This window comes from Chelonoidis abingdonii, chromosome 2 (genome assembly GCF_003597395.2).
Source record: "Chelonoidis abingdonii isolate Lonesome George chromosome 2, CheloAbing_2.0, whole genome shotgun sequence".
NCBI lineage: Eukaryota > Metazoa > Chordata > Testudines > Testudinidae > Chelonoidis > Chelonoidis abingdonii.
Window position 1 is genome coordinate 141167751 of NC_133770.1, and position 20421 is coordinate 141188171.

General features: G+C 42.1%; 1 protein-coding gene across 2 annotated transcripts in view; it reads left to right on the plus strand.

The window, feature by feature from the left end:
* FBXL7 (F-box and leucine rich repeat protein 7) overlaps positions 1 to 20421 on the plus strand; it is a 346458-nt gene that overhangs the window by 290254 nt on the left and 35783 nt on the right. The window contains exon 1 of one of the 2 annotated variants that reach the window (XM_032789744.2): positions 17282 to 17357. The exons of the other annotated variant lie outside the window; for it this stretch is intronic. The gene's annotated coding sequence lies outside the window, so the exon portion shown is untranslated. Of the gene's footprint in view, positions 1 to 17281; positions 17358 to 20421 lie in introns of those variants that run through there. 2 annotated transcript variants of the gene reach the window in all.

Sequence of the window (20421 nt, forward strand, 5' to 3'; positions counted from 1 at the left end):
GCATCCCCGTACTCTGCAACTCTCCATGCATCCCACCGTCTGAAGAATCTTAGGAAAAACATAAGCCTGTGACCACGGCAACTAAGTGAAAGAGGGTTAAACACCATTAATGTATGCCAGTATACTAAAATTGTCTGCATCCTCTAAATGTTCCTGGGTGGATTTGATTGTGCCAAGAAATGGGCATGTGAGAAGACAACAGGAAAAGGCTGGTTTGCACATATTGATGTCATGGCATCCTTTTTAGATTTAAACAATCAATGAATTATCCTCTGTGTTTATATAGGAAGATCTCAGAGGCATTTAGGACAACACTAAACTTTAATGAACAAGAACGTAACTAATGGACTTAATAAAACAACACATTTCAAAAAATTACAACATTTGTAAAGGGATTGTATAGGTGGGTTTCCTTCATATCAGCCTGTTTTTTCTTTTCTACCTTACTTTTCTTCTTGCTTTATTTCCTTCTTGAGTACAATATTCATTTAGTTATTAACATATCTGTTATACTTAACTGAACTTCTTATATACAAGACTAATTTTACACTTATTAAAAATTCTACCACACTTTACACTTACCAAAAAGCTCAGCAAATAAATTAGATTTTTTTAAAATAGAAAATTCTCTAAAATTTCTAAATACTGAGTTTAGGAATGGTTCATAGAACATAAGAATAGCCACGTCACAAGAGACAACAAGTACATCTAGTCCAGAATCTTCTTCTCAATAGTGGCCATTACCAGATACTTCAGTGGAAGGTGCAGGAAGGCCTCATCATGGACAGTTTCTGTGACCAGGAAGATTTCTTCCTAACCCTTCGGTTAGTGATTGGCCTTATGAATGCGGAGCCTTTATCCTGATAACCAAGACATTTGTTTCCCTTTAGTGGTAAATATTTTACATTGTGCTAAACATTACTTTAAAAAAATAAAGCACACAAAATTAAAATTGGCCTGTTTATTCAGTATATCTAGCACTAAGGGTCAAATGTTTAACCTGGGGATCCAAAAATTGTGACTAACATTTTCTATTTTCTATTTTAAAGTTTGTGTGCACACATAACTCAGACTTGTGTCTGCAAATTGCATTTGTGGTTACAAATTGGGTAGACAGATTTCTTCATATGCTGCAAATCCACTGTTTATTCAATGGAGCCAAACAGAGCAAGGAGAGATGGCATAACTAACTTAATTTTTGTTTTAGATCTATTAAAGCCAAAATATTGCAATAAGGTAACGGTGACTATAACTGTACACAAAATTCTACTGTAACTGTCCTCAATTTGCCAGAAGCTTTGGGACCCATTATAGCTTTTCAAATTTGTAGCTACTTATGGGCAGTACCACACCAGCAGTGGTAGTGAGAGGCATTAATCAAAATGTTCTGACACACTGTGGTGGGTTTTGTACCTCATCAACCCCTTTGATTCAAGGAGGGGTGAGGTTAACCTCCCCGGTAGTCAGGGCTGAATGGCCCAATGGCCAGAGTCCATCTAAATCCGCTTCCCCTGGTAGGATAGCACGGCCTAGCGGACAGAGTCCCTATAGTGTGCTCCTAAAGCAGCGTGGCATAATGGCCAGAGTCTCTCTACACTTTCTTCCCCTGGTGGGATAGCGCGGCCTAGCGGCCAGAGTCCCTATAGTGTGCTCCTAAAGCAGCGTGGTCTAATGGCCAGAGTGTCTCTAAATTCTTTTCCCCTCGAGGGATAGCGTGGCCCAGTGGCCAGAGTCCATCTATCTCCTTTGGGGTAAGAGAGGGGTCAGTGAACTATGTCATCACAAAGGGGGGGGACCCCTGGTAGGGGAGCCCGGGCCCACCTGCTTTCACCAGGCTCCGACCCAGGACCTGTCAGTAACAGCATGATCCACCACGGGTCAGTGGGGAATCCTACCACAACACGCTGCCCTCAGAGTGGGGGTAGATACCACTCCTTTCCCTTCCCTGGGTCACTTCCTACCAGTTCTCAAAATGTAGCAGTCCCTGTTGCATCAGGGTCTTCAAGTTCCTCAGCACCTGGTGCCTCCTGGGGTTCCAACAGCTGCCAGTCTCTGGGCCCACTTCTTGGCTCCTCAGCTCCCTCCAGTAAGGGTCGCAACTGCTGCTGGGCTGAAGCTTCTGCTAGGCATCCTCCTTCCCCAGCCACCAGTCCTGACTGAGCCGTTCTGCAGGCTTTTATGCTTGACTCCTGGTCGGAGCATGTCCAACAGAGCCTCAGGAGCATGGCTTTCTCTGCCAGCAGGGAAAGGTCAGAGCTAGCTCTAGCGTTTTTGCCGCCCCACGCCGCAAAAAAAAAAAAAAAAAAAGCTGCGTTCGCGATCGGCGGCAGCTCTACTGCCGCTGCTTCTACAGCGGCAATTTGGCGGCAGGTCCTTGGCTCCAAGAGGGAGTGACAGCCCCACCACCGAATTGCCGCTGAACGGCCACACATGCTGCCCCTCTCTTCATTGGCCACCCCAGGCACCTGCTTGCTACACTGATGCCTGAAGCCGGACCTGGGAAGGGTTAACTCTCTCAGTCCCAATGCGGGGCCAGTCCGCCCTGTCACATGCACCCTTTGATTTTTGGGTGCCTTAATTTTTGTTTTCCCAACTTGAGACACTTTGGGTCTGACTTTTCAGAGTTGCTAAGCACTTCAGTGCTCCACTTGAAATCAGGGACACTGTGAGTGCTCAGTGTCTCTGAAAATCAGGTCCTCGGTGTCTCAAGATGACCACCCAAAAGTGGAGACACCCCAAATAAAAGGCTACTTTTGAAAATCCATTGTACAGAGATCATGAGCAGTCAGAGTATCTTTTTATGCTTGCTGGGGGAGGGGGAAAGGGTAAATAGCAGCCACTTCTGCAATCCTGTTGTTTACTAAATGAACTGATATATAAGAGTAGCATGTGAGAGTGTAGAATTGCTGTTAAATGTGCTGGAAACATTATATCTTGGGAAGGAGAAATAAGTATGTACTAAATTAGAAGCTTGCCTGTGAAGGACAATAAAGCCTTAAATAATCATAGAATCATTGAAATGTAGGACTGAAAGGGACCTCGAGAAGTCAAGTCCAGGCCCCTGTGCTGTGGCAGGGCCAAGTGAACCTAAACTATCCCTGACAGGTGTTTTCCAACTTGTTCTTAAAATCTGCCAGTGATGGAGATTCCATGACTTCCCTTGGAAGCCTATTCTGGGGCTTCACTACCCTTGTAGTTAGAAAGCTTTTTTCTAATATATAATCTAAATCTACCTTGCTGCAGATTAAGTTCATTACTCCTTATCCTACCTTCAGTGGACGTGGAAAACAGTATAACAGCCCTTAACGTACTAGAAGACTGTTATCAGGTCACCTCTCAGTCTTCTTTTCTCAACACTAAACATGCCCAGTTTTCTCCATAGATCAGGTTTTCTAAAACGTCTGTCATTTTTGTTGCTCTCCTTTGGACTCTTTCCAATTTGTCCATATCCTTCCTAGACTATGGTACCCAGAATTGGACAAAGCACTCCAGCTGGGGCCTCACCAGTGTCAAATAGAGTGGCTTCTTACTTACATTGCCTCCTGCGTCTTACATACAACACTCCTGTTAATACACTCTGGAATCATATTAACTTTTTTTTGCAGCTGCATCACACTGATGATTCATATTCAGTTTGTGGTCCACTATAACCCCAGATTCTTTCCAGCAGTACTACCACCTAAACAATTATTCCCAATTTTGTAGTTGTGCATGTGATTTCTCCCTCTTAAGGGAAGTATTTTGCTCGTCTGTATAGAATTTCATCTTGTTGAATTCAGACCAATTTTCCATTTTGTCTTGGTCATTTTGAATTTTAAACCAGTCCTCCAAAGTGCTTGTAACCCCTCCAAGTTTGGTGTCATCTGCAAATTTTATAAGAATAGTCTGTACTCCATTATCCAAGTAATTAATGAAAATATTGAATAGTACTGGATACAGGAATGACCTCGTCAGGACACCCCCGCAATTTGCAAGCAAACCATTGATAACGACTCGTTGAGTATGGTCTTTCGACCAGTTGTGCACCAACTTATTGTAATTTCATCTAGACTGCTTTTCCCTAGTTTGCTAATGAGAATGTTATATGGAACTGTGTCAAAAGCCTTATTAAAATCAAGGTATGTCACATCTACTGCTTCCCTCATATCCATGATCAAAGGAGGAAATTAAGTTGGTTTAGCATGATTTGTTCTTGACAAATCATGTTGACTATTCTTCATAATCCTATTATCTTCCAGGTGCTTACAAGCTGATTGTTTAATAATTTTCTCCAGTATCTTTCCAGGTTGAAGTTATATTGTAATTCCCTGAGTCCTGCTTGTCTCCCCCCCCCCCCCCCCCCGGCCTTTTTTTTTTTTAAGGTCGATACTATGTTTGTCCTTGTCCCATCTTCTGGGACCTCTCCTATCCTACAGGAGATGGTTCTCAAAGATAATTACTAAAGGCTCCAATATTGCTTCAGCTAATTCCTTAAGTACCCTCAGATAAATTTCATCAGGCCATGCTGACTTGAATACATCTAACTTATAAATATTCTTTAACCTGTTCTTTCCCTATTTTGGCTTCCATTCCTTCCCCCTCATTGTCAATATTAATTGTGTTGAGTATCTGGTCATTAACCTTTTTAGTGAAGACTAAAGCAAAACAGGCATTAAGCACCTCAGGTTTTTTGATGTTATCAGTTATTAGCTCTCATTCCCAGCTAAGCAGAAGACCTTCACTTTCCTTTCTCTTGCTCTTAATATATTTAAAGGACCTCTTCTTATGCCTTTCATGTCCCTTGCCAGGTGTAACTCATTTTGTGCCTTAGCCTTTCTGATTTTGTCCCAAAATATTTGTGCTGTTCTTTTGTCCTCCTCCTTATCAATTTCACCATGTTTCCACTTTCTGTAGGATTCCTTTTTTACTTTCAGGTCATTAAAGAGCTGCTGATGAAGCAATATTGGCCTCTTACTATTCTTCATATCTTCCTTTGAATCGGAATAATTTGCAGTTGTGCCTTTAATATTGTCTCCTTAAGGAACTGCCAGCTCTCTTCAACTCCTTTTTCCCTTAGATTTTCTTCTTACCAGTTCTAGGTTTGTTAAAATCTGCTTTTTTGAAGTCCATTATCCTTATTCTGCTGCTCTCACTCCTTCCTTTCCTTAGAATCATGACATCTATATTTCATGATCACTTTCACCTAAATTGCCTTTAATCTTTAGAGTCACTACCCTGTTGATCAAAATCAAGTTTAAAATGAATGTCCCCCTAACTACTTCCCCCATTTTTTGGAACAAAAAGTTGTCCCCGATACATTCCAAGAATTTACTGGAGATTTTGTGTTTTGCCATATTACTTTTCCAACAGATGTCTGGGTAGTTAAAGTCCCCCATTACTCCCTTTTGTTCCTACCTGTCCTTTCTGAACAAGCTATACCCCTCTATACCAATATTCCAGTCAAGAGACTTATCCCTCCATGTCTCTGTGATGCCAATTAAATCATAAGTTATCTTATGTACTAATACTTCCTGTTCTTTCTGCTTATTCCCAATACTCCCTGCATTTGTGTACAGATATTTAAAATGTTGATCAGATTCCCCCACTGAATTCCTTCTGGGGATTTCCTTCTAGGGTGGAATGACTGGAAAATCTAGCAAAAGCCCATGTTGTTATCTTAGAAATGCTGGAACAAATACAGGGTATAAGTACATGAGAGTTTTTCCAGAAATAGCTGGCAGAAGGGTATGGACCCTTGTATGTATGAATACTATAGTGCAGTAAGGAAGCCTAATCTCAGGGTGGAAGAATGGAGACCTGTGACCTGCTTGGTGAACTTACAACAGTCTTGCCATTGCTAGAGTGACAGAACTTGAATCAAATTATTTTCTCAGTGACAGTAGTCTGAAACACTAAAGGAAGTCTGCTCTTTTCAATGCAGTTATACCTGAAGTTCACTGTTGTATGAAAACAACATTTGGCCCTTTTAACTTTTTTAGGGGCTGAAGATTTTGATATTCTCAAATATGGGATCACAAAAGCAAAGACGTGCTTTTCTCTCCTAAGGCAATTTTTTCTGGACAAAAAAAGGGAAGGCATCATTCCAATATTCTGCAGAACATAACATTTTTTATTGGCATTTTTTATTCTCTCTTTTTGGGAGACATGGAATGTTCTAAGACTCTACTGTAGAAATGGAATAAAAAATGAAAATGAAACACCTGATCTCTGTGATAGAATCTGATTAAAGCTTATTGGTCTTCTAAGAAACTTTACTATTTAACTAAGAAACTTTACTATTTAACAGACCTATTAAAGGTAAAATTGAATTTCACTGTAAAGTTTATATGATCAAGTTTATTAACATTGTCCTCCCTAGAGATATTTGGATTTTGTATAACTGAAAAATATATGTTTGGCTAGCTAGGACAGTTATATGATATGGTCCTTTCCTTTCAGTGACATTTTTGCTAGGATCTGGAAGATCCTGATAGATCACATATACTGTTCTTAGACCTATCTTCAGCAAAACTCCCACAGACTTATGATTAGAGTACAAATTGAATGAAGACTTAAGAATTTGTCCTCTCTTTAATATAAAAAAAAATGTATGCAAGAATGCTGCATTGTGTAAATGTAAACTTTCATCATTGGAAAAGAATTGCAAGTATAAATATTGTTACATTTCCAGATCAAAAAATTTTACCTTGGCATACAGCAGGTCTTGTGCGGACATCATAAATTCTCTTCTGGTTAATACGCATTTCCAGTAATTCTAAACTGTCAGGAAAAAGCCTTAATTCCCTGAAAACAAATAAGGACACAATGCAGCCCATGCTGTCTCAATTCCCAGCTGCTCAAGAGTTTCTTCAGTTCCATTTTATAGTCTCAGTTGTCTGTCTCAAAATTTTCCAGTATTGAAACTTCCAACTCCCATAAGTGCTAAACCACAAAATCTTTATGCTCTGTATGCAAATAAAGACTCAACAAATAAAACACATTTTTTCTAAAGACAGGCAGAATCCAGTAATTTTTCTCACTTTATGGTGTTTTTATACCCTCAAATTGCACAGAAAATATTGTTTAAAAGTTTGAATAACTTAAGTGTAACTTAACTTGAGTGATAAAGAAGCAAAATCATTTGTCCAATACAGTATAACTATATAAACTTAAACTATTGCAAAAGGTTATCTTGTACTAACCAAAACTACTGTTCAGCACCATCTAGTCATATTGAGAAGCGCATATTAGAACCAAACTTCCAAAGTTTACACAATAAATGTGGAACATGCCCCTTTTTAGAAATTGGCAGCTACTTGACTTTGAATCCAGTAGTATGGGCTGTATATATTATTACTGGTTATATTATTCTTTCTATTTTTCTTTCAAGGTGAACTCAGGGTGAACATTTCTATTTTCCTGACCACTTTATGGCTTGGCTTAACCTATGAAGTGGTTTGGTACACTGTTATCAATCTGTTTAGTACCGGTAATTTTTCCAAGCAGTTACACAGTGCCTTGTTTATACTTTTCTCTGTTCATGATAGAAAAATACCAGGACTTACTACAGAGAGTGGCTAGTGATCTCCAGATATCCCTGGGAGAAAGTCCAAGAGCCGCACCACCAACCGTTGGACATTCTGCTGCCTCAGGGCCAAAGTAAGGTGGCTCTCGCAGTTAACAAGGCCACAGTGGAGCCGGCGAGATTGGTCTGGCACACCCCAGCATCCTGTGCCCCCATATCAAAGAGGGGTGAGAAACACTATTTCATTCCAGCAAAGCAAGCTGAATTTCTGTTCTCCCACCCTGCTCCCAATCCCTGGTGGCACAGGCTGCCGCAGAATGTAATAGGTCTTAATACCTAATGACTACCCCATCAGAAAAGGGATCCAAGAGACTCGACCACCCGGGGAGAAAAGTCTTGTCCTATGCGGGCTTGCAATTCCACATCACCAATTACCAGGCCCTGTTAGCCAAGAATGACTTTAATATCTACTCTAGGCTGGTGGCCTTTCAGGACAAACTTTCCTCTGAGGACAGAGCCCAGTTCCTCTCCCTTCTAGAGGAGGGCAATCTGGTGGCAGAAACGGCTTTTGAGGCCACATTTGATGCAGCTAATACAGCATCCAGAAGCTTGGCCGCTGGTATTGTTATGAGGAGGGATTCATGGCTGCAGTCCTCAGGCTTCTGCAGGGAGGTCCAGAGTACTATCCAAGACCTTTCCTTTGACAAATCCAGCCTCTTTAACAAGAAGACTGGTGACTCTCTCCACTCATTAAGGACTCATGGTCTACCCTCCACTTCCTGGGGATCTACACCTCGAACGCAAGGAGAAAGTACTAGACGCAGACTTATAAATCAAGACCGCTGCCGCCTTCTCATCCATTCTACTACCAGCATCCTGCCAAGCCTCCCAGCAAGAGACAAAAGAATCAGGGGCTCCACTTTTCAGCCCCCTCTACCACCATGATCGCAGCCCATTCTCAGCCCGTGACTAGGAGCCATTTGTGACATTTTTGTCAAGACCCTCTCTCCATCACTAGTGCCACCCTGCCCCTTCTTCTGTCACTTTTGGAGGCCATCTGACTTTATTTGCCCACAGTTGGGAGCTAATCACAATGAACAGTTGAGTCTTGGACATTATCCATCAGAAATAGTCCAGAGAGTTCATCTCCTTCCCTCCCTACAAACCCTTTTCCTGCCCCCGCTCTTCAGGAAACACTCACACAAAGTAATTCTTCAACATGAAGTGGAATCTCTATTATGTCGAGGGGCAATAGATTCTGGCCTGCCTCAGTATCAAAGAAGGAGGTTCTATTCTCTGTATTTCCTGGTCCCCAAAAAAGATGGATGGTGGAGACCCATTCTGGATCTTCAGTATCTTCATGCAGAAGTCAAAAATCAGGATGTTCATACTGGCATCAATAATCCCGTCTCTTCAAGAAGGAATGTGGTTCACAGCTGTCAACCTGAAGGACACATATTTCTGTGTAGACATTCACCCCTCCCACAGCAGATTCCTATGGTTTATCATGGGCCAGGAACACTTTCAATTCCGGATCCTCCCCTTCACACTAGCGAGAGCACCCCCCAGCGTGTTTGTGTTTTCTCCATGGGGATGACCCAGATGAGACATCAGAGCCACACAATTTTTCTGTATCTCGACAGTTGGCTCCTGAGAGGTTGATCTTGACAGGAGGTCAGGTCAGCTATTCAATATCTCATTCAAATCCTCACAGCCCTGGGGGTCTGCAAGAACAGAGAAAAGTCTGCTTTATCCCCCTCAAGGACAATAAACTTTGAGGACAATGTTGGACTTTGTTTGCACAAGAGTCTTCCTCCCTGCAGGAAGGTTTCAGATGATGCACAACCTAATTTATTTGATTTCCCACAGAACAAGGACTACAATGAGATGTGTCTGTTACTGTTAGGCCATATACTTTACTGCATGTACTTTTTTGACACCCTTTCCCAGGCTTCATCTATGTTTCCTGCAGGCCTTGCTCAATTCAGTTTAGTCACTCAACAAAGACCACGTCAATTCCAGGGTGACTGACCCCACCAGGATCATCACCTCCTTCGCTTGGTGGTCAGACCCAGGCAAGTACAAGTGGGAGTTCCCTTCACCATTCCCAGTGCCATGTTATAACAGATGTGTCCCTACTAGGATGGGGCCAACAGAGACTGCTTGTTAAAATCTTCGGACTCAGATGCATAGTGCACATGCATACCCATGTGTGGAATACAGATAGGGACCACACATTTCAAAGAACCTCCAGTTACAATAAGTAACCTCCACGTCTTTCACTAGCCTTCAAAAACCTCTCTGTTAGTAGCAAGAAAGGTTTTTTCCTCCGATTCAGGGTTGTTGGTTATCTCACCTTGCTGTCTCAATTGACTTCAAAATGTATGTTTTAATCTTCATCTGAGTCTTCCAGTGTGTTTGTGTTTGATCTTTGAATTGCAGACAGGATATTCCTGTTGGCCTGTATTGAAAGTCAGGACATGAGATTTTTGTTCCTTGTTCTAATTCCGATTCATTGAATGACCTTGTCCTAGGACAATTCACTTAAACTTTCTGAATGTCCGTTTCTGTGTCTGTAAAATGGAAGTAACATGTATCCATCTTTTGTAAAATGCTTTGACATCTATGAATAAAAGGAGGTATATACAGCCAATGGTAATGCATTTCTTGTACTCTGGGTTGTAAACTCTTTGAGGGAGGACTGTGGGCATGTTCGATTCTAATGAAAACACGCAGGGATATAATTTAAGGCCACTTTACGTAATTATTTTCTTGCTGTGGCCAGTGAGGTGCATCAGTGAGTCTTTATCTGCGGTATTGTTCTGCTCTGTATTTCAAAAGGTGTAAAGTAAATCGTAGAGATGTTGTCATCCACATTTTAGGGAACCTTATATCTCTGGGCTCTTTCCAGTCTCCTAATTGTTTCCAGAGCATATCAGAACCATGGGAGAAACAGCAGAAACACTGAAATAATCTATGCATGAAGAGGAACCTCTTTTTTAAAACTGTCATTTATGGCTCAAAATATTACTTCCTCTCCCTCAATGTTTTTATATCAGAAATCAGTTTTACTCTGCCCTCCTCTGACTGTGTCTGTGAAAACACTCTAAAAGGGTTTTCTTGTTTGTTTTTTCAGTTTTATGTAATTAGTATCCAGAGCACTGCTCTTAAAATGTTGTTTTTGTTGAGAGTAAGTTGCACATAATTGAAAAGGTGACCTTTCTGTACTGGTAAATCAGAGCTGCCTTGAAGGTCAGCATGAACAATTCACTGAATGCCTACTGCCAAGTAAACTTCACATAAACTGACTGCTCCCTTCCTGGGATTAAAGCAGCTGACTGGACTGTGTTCCCTTGACTCTAGACGCGTCTGTCTATTCTTAGATGACTTCATCCATAATAAGTTCCAAAGAACTCAGTTCCAAAGAAGTACTCACACTCATAGTAAAACAGCAAGTGTTACATTCCCCACCTTGCTTTCAGGAGTGCTCATTCAAGGTGTGTGGCCAGTTGATAATGTTATTACATATGTATTGGAAGACCTATTAAAATAAATGCATTTAGGCAAGATTTTTTTTGAGGAGGAGCAAAATATTTAGTGTGTGTCTTATCCTTATTTACAAACAATATAGGGTCATGAGATCTTTCTGGAGCACTCTAGAGCTTAAGTTATAGATGGTTCCCTGGGTATTTATTATTTGTATTACATTATTGCCTAAAGGGCCCAAATGAGGTCAGAGCCCCTTTGTGCCCATTACTTAACTGCACAGAACAAGCAGTTAAACACACCCAAGGCAGTTAGGAACACAGAAGCCTCTAGGCAATGGTCTTAGGTATAGAGATCTGGTAAGTAGCTCTCACTACCAAACAGTAGCACCTGGAGCAAAACATTAGGAAGCTCTGCCAGGCCATGCAGCTACTCTGAAAACAGTGTCATTGCTGTAGCAAAAAAAATCTGTGTAGGAGACAGCTGCATTGGCCTTTTAATGAGGCGTGCAAACTCCTCTGCACCTGGTGATGCCCAGTCTGATTCCTATGGAAGAACCAATTGGAGCTATGTGGAAATCTTACAGGAGCTGGTCTCCTGAGGTCGGTTTAAGATGGTTAAGTAACACTTCTAGGTCGAAGCAAGAGTGTCCTTAAGTGTATCCTTAAAACAAGCCACTGTGCCCTTGCCAAGGCCTATCCTTGTCCCTTCCCCCCATCCCCTCCCCCTCCCCAGTACTAGTTCAGCGTGGTTCAGGAAGGCCTATCACTTTCTCAAGCATTTCCATGCAATCTGCAAAAGCCTCAGTTTCCAGGTGCTCAATAAACCCTGAGTTCTATAACTTTCTGTATGTCAGCCTGCAGTAGCCATCCCCAAAGATTATTTGTTCACCTAGGAATTGTCAGTTCCAAGTACTGGGCCACAGTTTGAAAGGCAATACAAAAGCAGCTGGCTTTCAATAGTAAAACTGTGGAACTGGAAGAGACCAGGAAGTAAACACTAAAAGGATTTACAGATCTAGCACCCCCTTGAAGCTAAAGGAGCTTGACCCTTTTGCTACTAAATATACTGCATTAGTTACATATCAATCACATTGTGCTGAAAATGAACAAGGATGCCAGTTACCTTATTGGACAGCAACACTCCCCTGTCTTGTTGGGCTCTCTTTCTGCTGATCTCTTTTCTGTCCTGGGTCTATTCCAGATCTGTTTTTTTAAAATGTTCTTTTGGTAATTTTTTAAAGATTTTTTGTTTAGGGCGCCTTCCTGCAGGGGTTTTGTAAAATCTGTTTGTCAGATTATGAAGAATTCCTTGAATGCTTTTCAACTTTCCAGATTTTGGACTCTTTCCAAATTCTCTAGAGCCAGACTGTGGATCTGCATGCTGCACCGTATATATAAAGGGATCCTTACTGAATGCATACAAGGCTCGTTGGTACAGCTTGTTGTTGGATTCTTACCCCCACCAGACTAGCTGGTACAGTTTGCATTTTATAAATCATCTTCTGAAACCACATAGCCTAAAAACTGCGGAGCTGCGTATCAGTATCCACACTCTGCAGTCCAGCAGGACTATTCAAACTGATATCAATGGGAACAGTTCCAGGTTAGCCTCTGCAGCACAAAAGACCTATTGTGAGCCTGATCTGTGTCCAAGATGTATTCACATTATGCAAGTATTTCCTGTTCAAGATGACCATTAATCAAACCAGACAACTATTTTTACAGCAAAAGCTTTCTATAAAATCCGTGTTTAGGGCCTGGCATAAAGTTGCTTCATAAAAACAGTTGTTGATGGTAAAAGGTACATAAATAAATTGAGGAACAGTGACTAGATAGACTGCTTCTGGAAAGTAGAATGGTATATAATACTACTGTGATCTCCTTTGGATATTTTTCAGGGTTATTCTCTCCTCTTTTCCATTAAAACAAAACTGCACCCATTTAGCTTTGCTCTGTGATTTGAAAGTATAAAACAGCAAGAAGCAAAATGGGAACCTCTAGTATGATTTTCAGAGGTGCTGAGGACCTGCATTGCTAAGCCAGTGCGGTCTGTTGGTGTTCAGCACCTCTGAAAATGAGTTCATGTGTTTCGATATGACGTGTGTGTCCCACAACAAGTGTCACAAACATCCACTTTACAAGATGTCACCAATCTCCCATAAATTCCAGAATGTTGGTTGTGTATACATGTGGTATAGGTTTTAATTTAATTTACAAAAGACATCAAATACTTTCAGCTTAAAAATTAGAGTTCATTCTTGATTTCCTTTAAAATAAAAAAGTATAGTCTTCACTTAAGAGCACAGAGTGAGTGTCTCCTGGGTGACAGGCTGCAACCACACTAAGAATAAAATGGCTACTGACTCTTGCACAAAGGCATTGGTTTACCTTACAATATTATGTCTCACTAGACCTTAATTCTGAAATAGATTTCAGAGTTTACACATTACTTCTGGGGGAATTCTGTGCCAAACAATTAGAAATTCTGCACCAAAAAATAACAAATTATTCACACATTTTAAAATTCTGCATATTTTATTTGTCAGAATATCAATATAATATTGTGACAGGTTTCAGAGTGGTAGCCAGGTTAATCTGTATGAGCAAAAACAACGAGGAGTCCTTGTGGCACCTTAGAGATGAACAAATTTATTTGCGCATAAACTTCCGTGGGCTAGAGCCCACTTGATCAGATGCATGAAGTGAAAAATACAGGAGCAGGTGTAAATACATGAAAGGATGGGAGTTGCTTTACCAAGTATGAGGTCAGTCTAATGAGATAAATCAATTAACAGCAGGATACCAAGGGAGGAAAAATAATTTTTGAAGTAGTAAGAAAGTGGCCCGTTACAGACAGTTGACAAGAAGGTGTAAGTAAAAGTAAGGAGAAATTAGTATTGGGGAAATTAAGTTTAGGTTATGTAATGACCCAACCACTCCCAGTCTTTATTCAGGCCTAATCTGATGGTATCCAGTTTGCAAATTAATTCCAGTTCTGCAGTTTTACGTTGGAGTCTGTTTTTGAAGTTTTTTGTTGAAGAATTGCCACTTTTAGGTCTGTTATTGAGTGACCAGAGAGATTGAAGTGTTCTCCTACTGGTTTTTGAATGTTATGATTCCTGATGTCAGATTTGTGTCCATTTATTCTTTTGTGTACGAGACTGTCAGTTTGCAATGTGCATGCAGAGGGCATCGCTGCACATATCACATTGAGTGAGATGTGCAGTGTTGAACAAGCCCTGGATGTGTGGACTGTGTGGTTAGGTCCTATGATGGTTATCCCATGAACAGATATGTGAACAGAATTGGCACTGGGGTTGTAGCCAGGAATTTGTTCCTGGGTTGGGTTTTTTGTGTGGTGGTTGATAGTTTGCTGGTGAGTATTTGTTTCCGATGGGGGGGGGGCTTCAGTAGGCAAGGGACTGACCTGTCCTCCCAAGTCTGTTGAAAGTGAGGATCATCCCTTCAGATAGGTTGTAGATTCCTTGATGATGTGCTGTAGAGGTTTTAGTTGGGGGCTGTAGGTAACAGCTTGTGATGTTCTGTTACTTTCTTTGTTGGGCCTGTCTTGTAGTAGGTGACTTCTCGGTACCCTTCTGGCTCTGTCAATCTGTTTCTTCACTTCACCAGGTGGGTATTGCAGTTTTAGGAACTCTTGATAGAGATTCTGTAGGTGTTTGTCTCTGTCTGAGGCATCAGAGCAAATGTGGTTGTATCTTAGAGCTTGGCTGTAGGCAATGGATCGTGTGATGTGATCTTGATGAAAGTTGGAGGCATGTAGGTAAGTGTAGCGGTCAGTAGGTTTCCGGTATAGGGTGGTGTTTATGTGACCATTGCTTATTAACACTGTAGTGTCTAGGAAGTGGACCTCTTGTGTGGTTGATGATAGGGTGGAAATCGTTGAAATCTTGGTGGAATTCCTCAAGGGCCTCCTTCCCATGTGTCCAGATGATGAAGATGTCATCAATGTAGCGCAAGTAGAGTAGGGGCATAAGGGGAGGAGAGCTGAGGAAGCATTCTAAATCAGCCATAAAAATGTTGTCATACTTAGGGGCCATGCTGGTACCCATAGCAGTCCTGCTGACTTGAAGGTATAAATTGTCCCCAAATCTGAAATAGTTGTGGATGAGGACAAAGTTACAAAGTTCAGCCACCAGGTTTGCCATGATGATATTGGAGATGTTATTCCTGATGGCTTGTGTGGAATGTTGGTGTAGAGGGCTTCTACATCCATAGTGGCTAGGATGGTGTTTTCTGGAAGATAACCAAAGGACTGTAGTTTCCTCAGGAAGACAGTGGTGTCTCAAAGATAGCTGGGAGTGCTGGGAGTGTAGGGCCTGAGGAGAGAGTCTACATAGCCAGATAGCAGGCAGAATATCCCTGGTCGGTGCTCTAGGGTTGTATCAGTGCAGATTTGTTCCTGTGCTTCTTTAGGGAGTTTCTTGAGCAGATGACCCAAACCTACACTGGAACAAATCTACACTGACACACCCCTAGAGCCCTGGCCAGGGGTATTCTTCCTGCTACCCAAAATCCATAAACCAGAGCAGCCTCTTCTCTTCCCTGTCACAGTTGGGGAGTGCTCGGAAGCAGCTGCTATGTTCGAGAGCCACAGTGGCTTCTGGTGGACAAAAGGCAGCAAGTTTCTGGCAGAAGTTATTTTCTGCAGAAAAAAATATGCATAGCACAGTGGCATATGCAGTGGCGCAAAATTGCCCCAGGAGTAACACATAAGAAGTGCCTTTAATCAAGTGTGTTCTCATCATGCTGAGCAAATCAGGCATAGTTTTCCTTTAAATCTTTACATTCTTTGTCCCAGTACAGACTGGAGATTCTCTATCTATATCACAACTCTCATTATGCCAGCTAGTCATGTATTTCTTTACATTTATTGATTGAACTATGCAATTCTGGTTTTAAAAATTTTTCCTTTTTCCGAGATGGCCACTTCACTACTCCTAATTTGTCCTCACCTCCCTTCTGAGACCCACTGCAGGATCATCTGCTTGTAAGTGTTGCAATGGGTCTGTTTTACAAGGGCCTATATAGTGATGAGAATGTAGAACTTTCATCCACGCTAACCAGAGCTACATGCATATGAAAGAGGAGAGACTAGCTCACACAGAATAGCAAAGCAAAGGTGCTGAGAAGGATAACTCTATTCTCTTAACTTTCCCAGCTGCTGAATTTGCCTTGTAAGTTTCCTTTTTCATGAAATTGGGATGCTAGTCCCTCTAAGGGAGAATGAACTGCACTCATAGAAGTAAATAGCCTATTGGCCACCAGCCACACAACTCTTCATACAAGTGCTTCAGGCTCTGAGTTCTAGAAATAATACTGCTGGTCTCTAGGATCTTGTTTTTGCAATATGTAGTGGAAGTCTGTGTCTGTTAGACCAGGATTTGCATATTTTTATCCCTGGCTGCGAAGACTATCCAGAAAGACAGGCACAGTGGGTGATACATATCCCGGTAACTGCCTTTAGATGCATTTGCCACCGTAAGCAGTAACATACAATAGAGCAACATTAGAGAGGCTTAGTTCTCCTTTTGAAAATGAGTTTTAATCCATCCCACCAAAAGTCTCGTGCCCCCTTTATTCCATCCCTTCCTTCAATCCACTGCAGAATTCAATTTAAAGGGATACATTCCCAGTCATACAACTCTGCCTCCAGACGTGTCCTTATTGTGAGGACGAAACTATCACCACCAACCCACCCCTGAAATGAAGAGCATTCTGGTTTCTGTCATTCACTTTGCGTGGTTTTTAATGCAATATTTCCTAACAAAATGATCTCCTCTCTTAATGAACTTGGATGAAGAGGTTTAAAAATAAAACTCTTATGTATGCCTGACACACACGCTCATCATAAAGGGACATTCCAGTTCTAATGAAAGTTTATCATCCCCCAATAATGTTGAATATAATAGCGATTTCCTTGCATTAAGTGAACTTTAGATGTAGCCCACCCTCAATTAAAAATCCAAACATTGTTTTGTTTTGCTTTGGGCAAAAGAAGGAGGGGAAGCATTTATAATACAGGAGACAGACAAATAGCTTTTCTAAACAGACTAATTGCTCTCATAAATGTAGGATACTCATAATTTAACAGCAACAGTTTATATACTTGGGAAGCCATATAAATAGAGCGGGCTGGTCAAGGTTATGGTTGCGTGCAATAAAAGGGCTGGACTCAACAAGGCCCTGGATTGTTTGGCTGTGTATTTTGTGAGCCTCCGCCAAGTTTACCTTCTAGCTGACGTTTTGCTCCTTGTGTTTATAGCAGACAAAGGAGCTGGCTCTGGGAATTTCTCAAGAGGAAGTCATAGTGGCAGGTGTAGTTACGGAGAGACAAAAAGCAAAAGGTACAAACTGGCTTGTAGAAGGGCAAATGTGGTGTTGCTGTTATGTGTAACGTCTGATCTTCTGTGAGTGTCGTTCACACTTAAGGGTCATCCCTAAAATTATGTCTAATGAATAGCAATACTTCGTACATGTCATTTTTTTGTTATAAATTAGTGTTATATCTGCTATCTGCCAGTTGCCAGAGTGGTGTAATTTAGTGATCTGGACACAGGGCTAGGAGCTTGAAACTCCTGACACTGACTCTGTGGTTTAGGACAGGTCAATTCATGTAGCTGCATTGTTTTTTTGTTTTTTCATCTGTAATATAAAGGTTAAGCCATCTGCTTCACTAGGGTATTGGGAGGATTGATTAGTGAATGTTTGGAAAGCCTTTTGAAGAAGAAAAGTGTTAATTATTATTGACCAATTAGCAGAGTCCGTGTGGTGACTGAGCTTGCAGTGTATGCATTACACAAATTATTGCAGCTGAGGCCCCAAACAAAGCCCTTGGAAGCATAAAGAGCATCGTTACCAGGTAGGTGTATGAATCAGGGAGCTTTCACCTTATTGAGGGTCAGGGATCTGTGGCTCAGCTAGAAGTTGTTCTCTATATGTAGCTTGGATTTAGTTTAACAAGGTACATGTCTTTTGGAATCCAGTAGAAATTTTATTATTTAGCAGCATATCATCTCCGATTATTGTACCATACTGTAGTAAACTGACCTAATTTTGTGTTGCACCAATGAGCAAAGCAGTACTGAGGAGTGCTGCAATGAAAACTATATAAGTGCTTCTTCCTTGTAATTATGTCTAATGCTTGTTAAAAAAAGGGGTGGGCTGGCTTAGTCTGTGATTGTTTGTAGGATTTAACATTAACTAAGCTTAAAAATGGCCTGAGCCCATGAAAATTGCCTCTGACTCAGACTGAGTTTTGGGGACACTACAAGACAGTCTATTGCTACAGGCAAATTGTTGCTCAGAAACATTTTAGGTAACTTTATAATGAAATAGTGAAAGGGGTAAAACTGATTTGCTAAAATGTTATATATATTTTATACAGGGAGACCATATTTCCCTATGCTGAATACGGAACACCTGGTAAAATTACTTGTGTTCGAGTGAGTTCAATGGCAATTAACGTAGGGTTGCCAACCCTCCAGGTTTCTGGGAGTCTCCCGGAATCAGGCCCTATCTCCCTGAGGCTACTGAAGCCAAACTGGGAGATTTTAGACCACTAAAAGTCTGGTAGCGCAGCAGGGCTAAGACAGGCTCCGTGCCTACCCTGGCACAGCACCAATCCCAGAAGCAGCCAGCATGTCTCTGTGGCAGCTGGAGAAGGGGGAGGGGTCTCCGCTCGCTGCCCCTGCCCCGAGCAGCAGTGGCCAGGAATTGCAGCCAGTGGGAGCTGCATGGGCAGCACGCGAAGTCTCCTGCACTCCCCCAGGGCGGCAGGAATGTGCTGGCTGCTTCCAAGAGCTGCACACAGAAGGGGCAGCACATGGAGTTCCTTGGCCCCAGTTACCTCCAGCAGCTCCCGGTCGGTGCCCCAGCAGGGCTAAGGCAGGGTCCGTCCCTGCACTCCAGTCCCCTGCCCCAGCCCTGAGCCACCTCCCAGAGCCTGCACCCCACCCCTCTCTTGCACTCTACCCCAGCCTGGAGCCCCCTCCTGCACCCAAACTCCCTCCCAGAGCTTGCACCCCACACCTCCTTCTGCACCTCCTGCCCCAGGCTCAGCCCAGAGCCCCCTCTCATACTCCAAACCCCTCAGCCCAAACTCAGAGCCTGCACCCCTTCCCTCACCCCAACCTCCTGCCCCAGCCCAGTGAAAGTGAGTGAGTCTCGGGGAGAGTGAGCTATGGAAGGCGGGGGTTGGGGCCTTGGGGAAGGTATGGGGCAAGGGTGTTTGGGTTTGTGTGATTAGACAGTTGGCAACCCTAAATCAGTCAGATCTATGCAGTACAAACATTCAAATTAACATCAAGTTGACTGAGAAATACTGTGTAGTTGATCTTTTAATTTACTTTTGTATCTTTAAGGCTTTAGGGTTTACACAGGGAGAGGTGATATACACACATTCCCATACACCTCTCTCACGCAGGGGGGCGACAAACCGACCCAACCCTCTCTGCCCGCGCTCTCCATGCTCCAGGCCTGAGATGGACCCGCATCTCCTGGTACCTGGCACCGTGTCTTCCCAAGGCAACACAGTGGGGGGGAGGGGGCATGTAGGGTCACATAGCTCCCCTCCCCAGATTTCTGCCAGGGTTCACACCAGAATGAAACTGTCTCAGATAGAGGTGTAATTAGAGGAGGTTTTGGAACAAATAGATAAACTAAACAGTAATAAGTCACCGGGACCAGATGGTATTCACCCAAGAATTCTGAAGGAACTCAAATGTGAAATTGCAGAACTACTAATTGTAGTCTGTAGCCTATCATTTAAATCAGCTTCTGTACCAAATGACTGGAGGATAGCTAATGTGATGCCAATTTTTAGAAAGGGCTCCAGAGGTGATCCCAGCAATTACAGTAAAAACCTTGACTTCAGTACTGGGAAAACTGTTTGAAACTGTAGTAAAGAACAAAATTGTCAGACATATAGATGAACATAATTTGTTGGAGAAGAGTCAACATGGTTTTTGTAAAGGAAAATCATGCCTCACCAATCTACTAGAATTCTTTAAGGGGGTCAACAAGCCTGTGGAAAGGGGGATCCAGTGGATATAGTGTACTTAGATTTTCAGAAAGCCTTTGACAAGGTCCCTCACCAAAGACTCCTAAGCAAAGTAAGCTGTCATGGGATAAGAGGGAAGATCCTCTCATGGATTGGTAACTGGTTAAAAGATAGGTTTCAGAGTAGCAGCCGTGTTAGTCTGTATCCGCAAAAAGAACAGAAGTACTTGTGGCACCTTAGAGACTAACAAATTTATTTCAGCATGAGCTTTCGTGAGCTATAGCTCACTTCTTCAGATGCATAGAATGGAACACAGACAGGAGATATTTATACATGCAGAGAACATGTATAACATGTCTGTGTGTTCCTGTTATACATGTTCTCTGCATGTATAAATATCTCCTGTCTGT